Here is a 12,408-nt window from a genome sequence, read left to right as displayed (position 1 = left end):
TGTAAGACTGTGGGCCATTACGTTAGAATTTAAGTTAAAGCCACACCGTCATGGAAGCACACTAATTCCTCTCTTGTTCAGAGAACTGGTGCCCAAACATGTGCCACATATCAGCGCCAAGAGACTATGCTACCCTGCCGGGTCGAGGCTACAGCAGCGGTTCCGCCTCCGCCCCCTGTCATGTTGACGGCGGGAACCTTTTTTTTTAATGAGGACCCACTCCACGGTGCGGTACCCGCGTTTTTAATGGTATGGATAGCCTTAGTTGCTGATCCTAGACGTTTTCACATTGTAGACATCAGTAGTGCAAAAGCGCTGTCTTCCATTTATGCGAGAGCAGCCTTGTGTCAAGACCGTCAGTTAGGTCACCATGATTCGCAATAGGAAGCTTTCAGCAGCCACACTGGTTTCTACGGTGCAATCAGCATAGGCATCGGGCAGTGCTACTCCATCAGTTCCCTGTTTCTGTATTCATATTACGGAACTCATCGCTAGCATCTCTCATTTCCTTGGTTCACACCGATTAAACATTGTTAGCTCCCTCTTGGGACTGGACATACTTCTGTTTAGTTTTGAGTCTGTTTCAATGTATTTTATACACTGGTGTCCAAAATTGAAGCAACAAAACCGCTATTTCCCCGTCCAGTGCCTGAATCAGGATACAATAATACGAACTGTCAAAAGATGTCCGTACGACCTTGTTCTGCAGGGAAGATGGCATTCCGGTCAACAGACACGGAGGCCAACGGTGATGGCAGGGCACTTATCAAACCATGCAGTGTTTGCTGGGTAGTTCCCCATCCACAATTGCTGTGTACACAGTCAGAGATGGTGCAGTATGGAGCAGAGAAGACGCCCATCGGACTCTCTGTGGCAGAGGGGCATAGGAAGAATGGAAGCCGGACAGTCGCAAACTTATATGGCTTAATTTGAATCGTTCTGTTGTCTCTCGGATGTGGCGACAGTTAGTAGAGACCAAACCTGCACGCCGAAGACCGGGTCAGGCCGACTACATGTGGCAACCGAAAGAGAGGACCGTTATTTGGCTGTAAGGGCACGACAGTCCCGCCTTAGTACTGCATGACAATTGGCACCTGACCACGCAACATCCACTAGACGTGTTATATCGAGGCAAACGGTGTACAGAGGGCTTCAGCAGAGTGACCTTTACTGTTGGAGATCAGCTGTATGTGTACCTCTGGTGCGTCTTCACAGAAGCAAACGTCTAGAGTAGAGTTGCTAACATGCCATCTGGACAGTCGAACAGCGGGCCAATGTTCTTTTCACACATGTGTCCCGATTTGGTCTGGAGAGTGCTTCTCGACGGATTCTCATCTGGAGCGAACATATAACACGATTTAGGGACCCAAACATTGTGGAGAGGGGCCGTTATCGAGGAGGATCCCTAAAGCTGTGGGCAGGAATTAACGCTAACTCGAAAACCTGTTCATGAAATTGTACAGGTGAATCGAGACGGTTTAACTGCTGTCAGGTACCGTGAAGAGATCTTGGGATCTCTTGTGCGCTTGTTGCATGATGCTGTTGACCCGGATTTCGTACTGAATGACGATAATGCCGAGCATTGGTTGCTGATGCTTGCTTGTAAACGGAAGATAGTGCGCGCGTGGCGTGGCCTGCTCGCTCTCCCGAGGGAAACGGGTTGCATCACGACAGCATCCACCAACCAATTCGCGGGCAGCTCTGAAGGAAGAATAGTGGTTATTGCCTCAACATAAAATTGATTGCATCATTCACAGTGTGCCCAGTCGCTATCAGGCCTGTATTGTTGCTAGGGATGGTCATAACCCATACACATCACATGAACCAGTTATCAGAATATGTGCGCAAATTCGCTAATTTGGAAAAAAACTAAGAATATTTTTTTACCGTTATGGATGCTGCAGGTTGTTTATCTTGTGCATTCTTTACTTTGTTTCTACTTTACTATCACTTGTGTATACTGTTTTGTGGCAAAATGAACGCAACCTTTCAAAATTTCTTTTTGTTGCCTAATGTGTATTTCATTCCTTGTGCTATAGCACGGTGGCAGGTCGCCAAGTCACTCAGAACTGTGAATACATGTTATAGAACGTTATGACAGCGCTACCTCACATTTGTGTCTTTTTCTACAGTATGTTCAAAGTTAAGTCACAGTCACTAGCTATCACTGATCTGTAGCTTTCCTACGGTCCCTTTTCCTTTAATGAAACTATTAAACAGCCGACGAAACACTTGAAATTAGCAGAATCACGACGGCTTCACGGTTCACAGACATAAGATTATCGGGTGTGCATAACTTCCCATCTCACAGTGTGAAACACTGATAGTCAGTACATCCCCCATTCTACAGACGTTATATGTTATACAAGACGTTTTCAAATCCCTACAGTGGGGAGAAGAAGAGGGAATGCGTGTCAATGGAACATGGGGAACAACTTTCGTTTACCTAATGACATTATACCGGTTACCTCAAATGCAGACTGATTTCATCAGCTAATAATAACAAATCAAGTTTGAGAACAGACCTGAGAGTCAATTACAATATGACTAAAATAAATTATAATTAACACATCGAAAATAACAATTAAATAATGCGAACAGTTGTTATGTTTCCGTATTTATGGTAGATTAAGAAAACTAGAAACAGTTTTCAAAACTATGCTTCCAAAAAGTTTGCAACTGTAAAATTACAAGTGGTGTATACTACCATTTTTACTTGTGCCTGTGAGACATGGATAGTTTTTTGGCGGTTAACATATATATGCATGTTGGAAAGTAGTAGCAGAGATAGAAACCCAAGTAACTGATTCAGCGAACAAAGAGAATTGGAGGACGTAATTATGACTGCACTTGAAATGAGGTGGACCTGGGTAGGACATGCAGGCAGGCGAATTGACATACATAGGAGCATGCATGTTCTTCGCTGTATTTTAAGCGTCAGAACCGACTAAGGTGCGACCTATACAGCAGCAGCATGAAGTCTGCAGGAGGCAGTGGATGCCACAAGGCAGATGAGAGTGACTTTGTAGCAACCTGTTTGCTTAAGCAGCTTTCATTTGAATTTTTGTAGACTGAGTGGGCCTCTTTTCTCAAATATTTAAGGCCGATGTCCAGAAAGCGGAAAGCGGTACTCAGCGTCAGAAGGCAACGACGCTAGTGGCTTGTCGATACATATAGTCAGTGCTACAATGAGACTATGAGACAGCCCATGTTCGCAGTGCGTTAGTCAACATCATTTTCCTGCATCTACCTACTATTCGCGTACTCCACAGAAAATATTCGCTCTATGTCCCTAACTTGCTCACACTGAGATGCGATGCTAATGAATATGTAAATTGACGGTGACTGGTCAAAAGTATTCGTTCGTAACATGGGGCTTTTCTGTCATGTAACTCGAATCATTTCATTTAGTCTCTAACAAATTACGATTACAAAGTATAGATTTACATGACCCTGCGTACATCACCACTATGAATAGTAGACATTCGCTCAAATGAAGACTATTAATAGGCCAAAATTTTTCCCACTGGGAAGAAATGTCAGAAGCAATAGAGCCTGCAATAATAACACAGTTCAGAGTGATTGTAGTAAAGTCCTTTGGTCACCAAGAACATGAGGTTCTGACAGGTGAGCACAGTTGATACCAATGATCCGATTTAACCGCAGCATTTTCCGCGTACTACTGGATCATAGCAGTTTAATTTAGCTACCTCTTCAAACTTCCACGTTTCTGCTTTTCTTCTTCTTAGACGTATATTGGTCGTCAGCAATTCTCATTCTCCATTTGTCCCTATCTTCCACAAGTCTCTTCAGTTCAGAGAATGTTGTCAGTGTCAGATCTTCAATTATCTACCAGTTGTACTGAAGTCTTGGTCTGTGTTGTGGGTTCTTCTGAGACCTTCTCCTTTTGTTAATTTCACAATGAAGAGGCAATGACTATGTAAGTGTCCAGTCCATCGGTCCCTCCGTTCCTTGGTAGTCCTCCACAACGATCTTTTCTAAATACCAATTTCTCCAACATCATGCCCATAAAGCGTATGCCGGCCGCGATGGTCTCGGGGTTCTAGGCGCGCAGTCCGGAATCGTGCGACTGCTACGGTCGCAGGTTCGAATCCTGCCTCGGGCATGGATGTGTGTGATGTCCTTAGGTTAGTTAGGTTTAAGTAGTTCTAAGTTCTAGGGGACTGATGACCACAGCAGTTGAGTCCCATAGTGCTCAGAGCCGTTTGAACCATTTGAACCATAAAGCGTATAGTCTTTTCCTTTATGACTCTCCTACTGTCCACATCTCCGGGCCATATAGACCCACGTTCCATACTAAAGTATTTACAATAGCTTTCTGGTGTTTAAACTAATATTTTTGTATTTGATTACATCTTCATCAACATGACTACTGTGCAATTCACAAATGTTCAAATGTGTGTGAAATCTTATGGGACTTAACTGCTATGGTCATCAGTCTCTAAGCTTAACCACTACTTAACCTAAATTAACCTGAGGACAAACACACACACCCATGCCCGAGGGAGGACTCGAACCTCCGCCGGGACCAGCCGCACAGTCCATGACTGCAGCGCCTTAGACCGCTTGGCTAATCCCTCGCGGCTGCAATTGACACTTACACCTGAATGGCAGAGTGTTCACCAAGCCACCGTCCGACTATTTCCCTACTTTCTCTACCGTTCTACTCTCACTTAAATCTTCCCGTTTGAGCTCAGATTTCTTTTGTTTTATTAGAATGATCATTTCTTCCAATGTTTGTGAGCGTCGACAAAATATTTTCGTATTCAGAGGAGAATTTTATTGAAATTTCGTAAAAAGATCTCGCAGCAACCAAAAACGCCTTTAATTTAACGATCGTCGCTCGAAACTCTCGTATCATATCCATGACACTCTCCCCTCTCTTTCACGATAATACAAAACCATCTGCCCTTCTTTGAAATTTTTCGCTGTCCTCCGTATCCAATACCGCACGGCAGTACTGCAAAACTCAGTCTTTGATTCGCCACCCCCACAACAATATCTATGTGATCAGGTATTTAGTTTAATAGGCCACCCTTATATTTTTCTGATTTATCGCGTTACCGAAATTTAACAGATTCCTTTTAGCACTCACGAAGAGGATCTCATAATTTTCGTTATTTAGAGTCAACTGCCGCTTTTCGCACCATACTGGTAACTTGTGCATTTTTCAATTGTTTTTCATCTTCAGACGACTGTTAGACGACAAATGACAAATCAACTGAAAACAATCTAAGAGAGTTGCTTACATTGTCTCCTAAATCGTTTATATATGTTAGGAACAGTGGAGGGCCTATAGCACTATCTTGCGGTACGCCAGACATCACTTTTGTTTTACTAGATGACTTTCCGTCAGTTACTAGGAACTGTAACGTTTTTGAGAGGAACTCGTGAATCCAGTCGACAACTGAGATGACACTCCATAGGCACGCAGTTTGATTACATGCCGATTATGAGGAACCGTGTCAGAAGCCTTCTGGAGATCTAGGAGCAGGTGGTCAGTTTGACATCTCCTGTCGATGCCACTCATTACTACTACTATGTGTCAGAACATCCTTTTCTTCGACGCAATTCATGTTCGAAAGGCAGTATAAGTTATAAAATCCAATTCTAACTACTGGAAACTGTTTCTGCCTGGGATGCGAACCCGGACTTCTTGCTCAAACATTAGGATATATTAGCACTTCTAAATTCCTACCTAAACCTTTCATTGTCATTATTGTTTCTACCAAAAGATAGTCTAATAGCCAATGCGACTGCTTGCTCAATTGCTCCGAAACCCCACTGCAAATCGACGTAAGTGATAGGGGCCTGTAGCTCAGCGGATTACTTCAATTTCCTTTATTGCGTACTAGCTGAGTACTCGACGTTACCCGGGTATGTAAATATTCTACTCTTTTATTAGTCCATCTACTCAATCCCCCTCTCGACTCATCCTATCCTTCTCCCTTTTTCTGTATTTCTCGTCCTCCCCCGATCTCTCATTCCATCTCCACTCCATCTTAGTCGGACGAGGGAGTGCAAGAGTGGGTGCGGTTGTGGATCCGTCATCGGCCGACCGTGTCGTACGAAACAGGAGTTGAGAGTTTCGTCTCCTGGAGGGATACATATCTTAACGCGTGTTGTTATTACTTTTGGATGGAACCATTTCATTGTCCCATTGTGGCGGATGTTCGACTTGCATTTGACGGACGCACGTACATCTATTTTTATAATAAGTATGGATTGGTGTGACCTGTACAACTCTCTAGTTTTTAGGTACAGATCTTTCATCAAGCGATCAGTTGTATACGATTGCTAAGAATGGAGCTATTATATCAGACTACTCCAAAAGGAACCTAAGTGGTTTACAGGATGTTCATAATTAAATTTCCAGCTTCAAAACACTGTAGGAGGAGGGCCTTAACTCAGAATGACGTAACGTTTGAGCAGCATATTAGTGTCGCAGGGAGAACGTCGTAGAAGAAAAGAAAATTTAATGAACATTTTACCAACAGATGGCGCTGTAAGCGTGTTAACGTAAGTGGGGCCAGCTACAAATGAAAGATGAATCACAATACGACGACTACGGTGTGAGTTGCGCATTACGCCATCTCTGCTGTTCAGTGTACATGACTGCACAAGTTCGGCAATTAAGTCAGGTGATCTGGACGGCTAGGCTGTAGGAAAATGATGGCTGATAATTCTAGCATTTTCGGAATGCCTCTGCAGCAGCAGCTTCACTGGCTGTTCAGTGTGCCAAGGAGCGCCATCTTGCATAAAAATGGTCCTACCTACACATCCGTGCTGTTGAAGTGTTGCAGTGACGTTGGTCCACAAAAGATTCCCACAGCGTATACCAGTGACGGTAGACTAACAGAACCCACAGACTCACCTCCTCGGAAATATATGGCCATACGATAAATGATGCAGTCAACCCGCACACACAGTCACGTTTGTGGAATGAAGTTGTACCGGTTGATGGGCGTGTTGGCTTTCCATTGCAATTCCGCGTATTGACGTGTCCTTGGAGATGGAAATCGGCACTTGTCTACAGAAGGTCCCATGACCATTCACTGTTCACGTTCATGTGAGTAAGAAATTCCATGGCGAATGTTTGTCTTGCTAGCAGGTTAGCAGAAAGCGACTCATGAACATGGGTGATTTTGTATGGATAACAATGCAAGGTGTTTCGTAGGGTTTTATGCACCGTGCTTGCAGGTATCTCAACTATTCGGGCAGTTCCCTGTGCACTGTATGTTTACATAACACCGCTCGACCCCGTCTGCAGTTCTGTGACCATATCTTCCACGAAGGTCGGATCAACTGCTTTCTTCCTTCCGCCATATTGTAGATGAAAAAAAACCGTCCTTTAGATTTTCTAATCATTTTCTCCAGACCGTTACCAGACCAATTCCTTTTTTTCATATCACTGAGTGTCCTGAACTTCTGCAGGGATACTGGCGTACAGTCACTGTTCTTGTAAAAGAGCTGTACCAGCAGCGAACGACCCTTCATGGAAACGATCATGTTGGCCGTCACGGATGCAATCAGATGAACAGCCGTTTACTGTGCGACTGTTAGTGTGCTCATTCTGGCGCATAAAGCTACAGGTATTGGTATTTAGTTAAATTTTTTTTGTTCCATAACGTTTCCCCTGCGTCAATAAAATGCTGTTAAAATTTGACGTCACTCTGAGTAGTGGCTCTTTATCAACATAGTTTTGAAATCGGAACTTTAATTATGCGTACCCTCTACAATCTCGACAGTAAGACTTACCGTCCCTAAGTGATTTAAGCTACTTTGCTACACCGATGATATCTGCTTCTAAGTAACTCATGTTGGCATCTGGCCCTGGTTCGAATTCTAGGACATTTATTTCGTTTTCGATGGTGAAGGACTTTCAGAAAGCAGTATTTAGTAACTCCACTTTAGTGGCACTGCCATCGGAACATTACCGTTATTGTCACAGTGAAGGTATGGACAGCGTCTTGCCGCTGCTTTACTTTATATACTATCAGAATCTATTTGGATTTTCTGTCAGATTTCGAAACAGTTTTTCGTTGTGGAAACAAAAGCACCTCGCATTGAATTCTACGCTATGTTTCAATCTGCATTAAACATTGCCAGTATTGGAGATTTTGTGTTCTTTTAAATTTGGCCTGCAGTCGATACTATTTCTTTGAATCCAAGCCACATGTGGCCTTTGCTTACATACAGTAGTTAGTTTGGAAGGAATGGAGACTCTCTCTTGGGAAGGTGTCAAGCGAATTGTTATCAGGTTTTTTTAAAATATATATGTTTTGCTTTTATTTTTGAAAATTTGGATGTTACATTATTCAGTCGCGTTACAATGACCTTGTGGTCAATAACCACTGTATACGTCATGATGTTCCCTATTTGCTCAAGAATTACGTGTTGCTAAGAGATCAAGAATGTATTCGCAACCATTCACACGTCCAGGAGCCTCCTTACCTAATTGTTCAAAATAATTTTCCGAGCAAGCATTTAGTGAGATTTCGGACTATGTCCTATGCTTACCTTCAAGCACATATTGTGGGCAACATATTGAGATTAGATTGAAGTCGTTATAATTATACTGAAATGTATAATTGTATTTGAAATCAGAGTCAAGTTTTCTTTTAACCGTGCAGCAACTGTATCATCTGAATCACAGGAACCAGTTATTAATTTATTCCTGTTGTCAAGAATAGCCCACACCCATCCTAACTTCGAGGAACTGTTTATTTAAAACTGAGTACAAGATGAACTACTACTAACAGTAAAAAACATCCGTAGGTCCTTTATAATGGTTTCAGCCGATCTTACTTTCGGCTTTATCAGCTTTCAGTACGTGTAACGATTTAAACCTCATTGTCTTCCTTTAGCTCTTGGAGTTACTGCTCATACCCAACACAAGTATGACAAGTTGCAACTACAGTGTCAGTTGTTGTCATGTATATCCTCGTCCTGCTTTTGCTCCGCACCCTTTGAGACTGAAGCCACTTTTGTTCATTCTCGATACACTATAACCTAAGTAACCTCCCAGCCAACTCCACACAGTCTCCGCAGTCCGTGTAGAATCGTCCTGTGTGTCATGGACCCATGACCTATTAAGCAGAACGCGAAACTGCACCACCCTCTCACGCTAGTCGAGGAATCTGCAGCCCACACAGCCGCAGAACCGTCTGGGCCTCCGATTCACACCCTCCACTCGGCTCCGTACAAAGGTCCACAATCGGCCCTGTTGACAAAGCTACAGATGGTGAACTCTCCCTTCATGTCGCAGGGAAGATTGGAAGTCTTTACCACTTCGAGTAGCCACTCAAAATGAGAGAGAATCTCTTCCGATCCAAAGCTACACGTATCATCGGTATCCATATGAGCCACCAATTGCAATTTTTCTGCACCCTGTGATCTTCATGGTATCCGGACGCAACCATTCCAGATGTGGAATGACTCTCCCGATGTGCACACAGAGTAGTCACTGGACTTCTTCCCGTCCTCGGAGTCATATCTCCAGGGACTCCCATTACGCGCCTAACAATGGAATTCCGAATTACCAGTAATCACAATCTCCTTCAATTCCGCGATTTGCAGGCCGGAAAGTTTCCTCTGAAACTGTACAAGCAACTGCATCTAGCTCAGGATCTTTATCATATACAGGCAACGACTGAAACCGGTTCATCAGACGAACCAGGAAGTCTTTCACTGCAGGCACATACTAAAATGACATCCCATTCGACCACGGATGAGGGGTCAAACTCAATACAGGCAGTAATCAGGGCGGCCACAGTAGTGGTGACATGCTGTATGTAGTAACTTGTTCTTCATCTTATTGATATTGCTTTAGTTAATGCAATTATGCTTTTAATCGCCTGACATGCTCTACCATGCTCTGTTATTCCTCTACATAGATAATTAAAGCCGGTTACGTGTTTCAGTTTCACTCCATCTAGACGTAGGTTTGTTGCTATTGGCACTTTATTAGATACAAATGAAATGACTCCGTTTCAGAGACATTACTGGTCTCATATATATATGATTTTGTGTACACAGACTGAAGTTGCGAGTGAATACGTGTACCAAGGCTGGAAATCGAACCTGGGTCTCCTGATTACTTGGCAGGTACGTTATCCACTAAGCCACTTTGGCACAGAACTTCACACAATTACAAGGATTACCCTGGTATGCCTCCCTCCTCGATCCCAATTCTCACTGACGCCACAGTCTACCTTAAAGTCTCACTCGCGAACAGAACTGCCGAGGCTCTCCATGTTCTGGAATTGCATCTCAGACGGGGGCGGCAACGAGAATTTGGATGAATGGCGGAAGCATGCCAGGGTAATCCGTCCAACGGTGTGAACGGTTGTGTCAGGGTGGCTTAGTGGCCAATACACATGCCTAGTAATCAGAAGACCCGGCTTCGATTCCAGTGATTGGTACAGATTTTCACTCGACACTTCAGTCTATATACATAAAATAATATCTATATGAGACCAATAATGTCTCTGAAATTGTGACATTTAATTTGTGGAGGGGCTCGGCAATCTTCTTCATGTGTAAGGGGGAGTTTAAAGTACACTGAAGCGGCAGTTAGAATTTACATAGAGGAAAGAAGTGTGCTAGGGTAATCCGAGCAGTTATGTGAACCACTATGCCCAGGTCGCTTAGTGGCTAACGCACATGTCTAGCAAGCAGGAAACATGGGTTCAATTCTCGGACTTGCTACAAATGTTCACTCGTCACTTCAGTCCATATACATAAAATTTATTACTTTCGACGACTTATTTTCATATTATCTGTTTCAGAAAGTCCGTAGGTCGTACCTTCTCAGTCATATTCGAGATTGATTCAAGATTCAGCTAACACAGTTATACCATCTTCAAATCTAAACATTTTTATTTTTCTCCATGTATAGTTATTCCTTCAACATATGTAGCTTTACATTCGCTTATTGTAGGCTTAATAGATATACTGAAGAGCAATGGAGAAAGACCGCATCCTTGCTGAACACCTGTATTCATTGTCTTTTATTTTGACAACAGCTGTGTGATTCCTATAGATCTGCTGGATTTTTTCCCTGCCTCGGTGATCAGGTTAAATGGTTCAAATGGCTCTGAGCACTATGGGACTTAACTTCTGAGGTCATCAGTCCCCTAGAACTTAGAACTACTTAAACCTAACTAACCTAAGGACATCACACACATCCATGCCCGAGGCAGGATTTGAACCTGCAACCGTAGCGGTCACGCGGTTCCAGACTGAAGCGCCTAGAACCTCTCGGCCACTCCGGCCGGCGGTGGTCAGGTTAAATGCTTATTAAAATCTGCATCATTTTAGAACAATCTGTTGTGTGAAAGCCTTTTCTAAATAAAAAGACTACAAACATTGGTTTACAAATTCTGAACAGTTTTTCACACAGGGTTCTTAAGGTAATCGCTGCTGCTTTAACTCCTCTAACTGTCTTAAATATAAAATGATTTTCAGTGAAGCTTTAATTGTTTTAGTTTGATATTATGTTGCTTACGATATCTGTCAGTATCTTGGAGGCATGCGTTAGGATTCTGAGTGTACTACAATCTTCACACTCGTCTTACGTAATTTCCTTATGAACTATTACGAAAATTTTCTTTGTACAAGAGCGTGCTGAAAAATAATATCTACGAATTTTTTATGTAAAAACTCTTTGAGCTTTTCAAATAAAACAAACGTTATTAATACGCAACATTTTCATTCTTCATGTCCACATATCTGTAGTCCTTTTCCGCTAGGGCCTCCGAATTGTAGCGTCTGGCACGGCAATGTGTAATGTAAACCTGCCACTGGGTGAGAGTCTGGACTTCTAAAGATTGTTCCTGAAGTGGAACACACTCTCCTTCATCATAATAGTGCCAAACCACACACTAGCGCTGCAACACTTACAACAATTCGACGCCTTGGGTTCACTGCCATCGATCATCCTCCATACCGTATCGACTTGTTCCCACCCGATTTTCGTCTTTTCCAAAACTTAAAAATCACTTTTTAGGACCTTACTTTGATACTGATAAAGCGATGCACGTCATCAAAGTCCAGCATCGTACAGTGACGGTATCAACAAACTGGTGTCTCGTTGGTAGAAATGTATTTGCCGTTAGGGTGACTATCTTGACAAATAAATACACAGACACGAAGAATAAAGATGTAGAAAGATAATAACGTTTATTCGATTTAAATACACTCCTGGAAATTGAAATAAGAACACCGTGAATTCATTGTCCCAGGAAGGGGAAACTTTATTGACACATTCCTGGGGTCAGATACATCACATGATCACACTGACAGAACCACAGGCACATAGACACAGGCAACAGAGCATGCACAATGTCGGCACTAGTACAGTGTATATCCACCATTCGCAGCAAT

This window comes from Schistocerca gregaria, chromosome X, assembly GCF_023897955.1.
Source record: "Schistocerca gregaria isolate iqSchGreg1 chromosome X, iqSchGreg1.2, whole genome shotgun sequence".
In the NCBI taxonomy this organism is placed as follows: Eukaryota; Metazoa; Arthropoda; class Insecta; order Orthoptera; family Acrididae; genus Schistocerca; species Schistocerca gregaria.
This window is presented reverse-complemented; position numbering follows the sequence as displayed.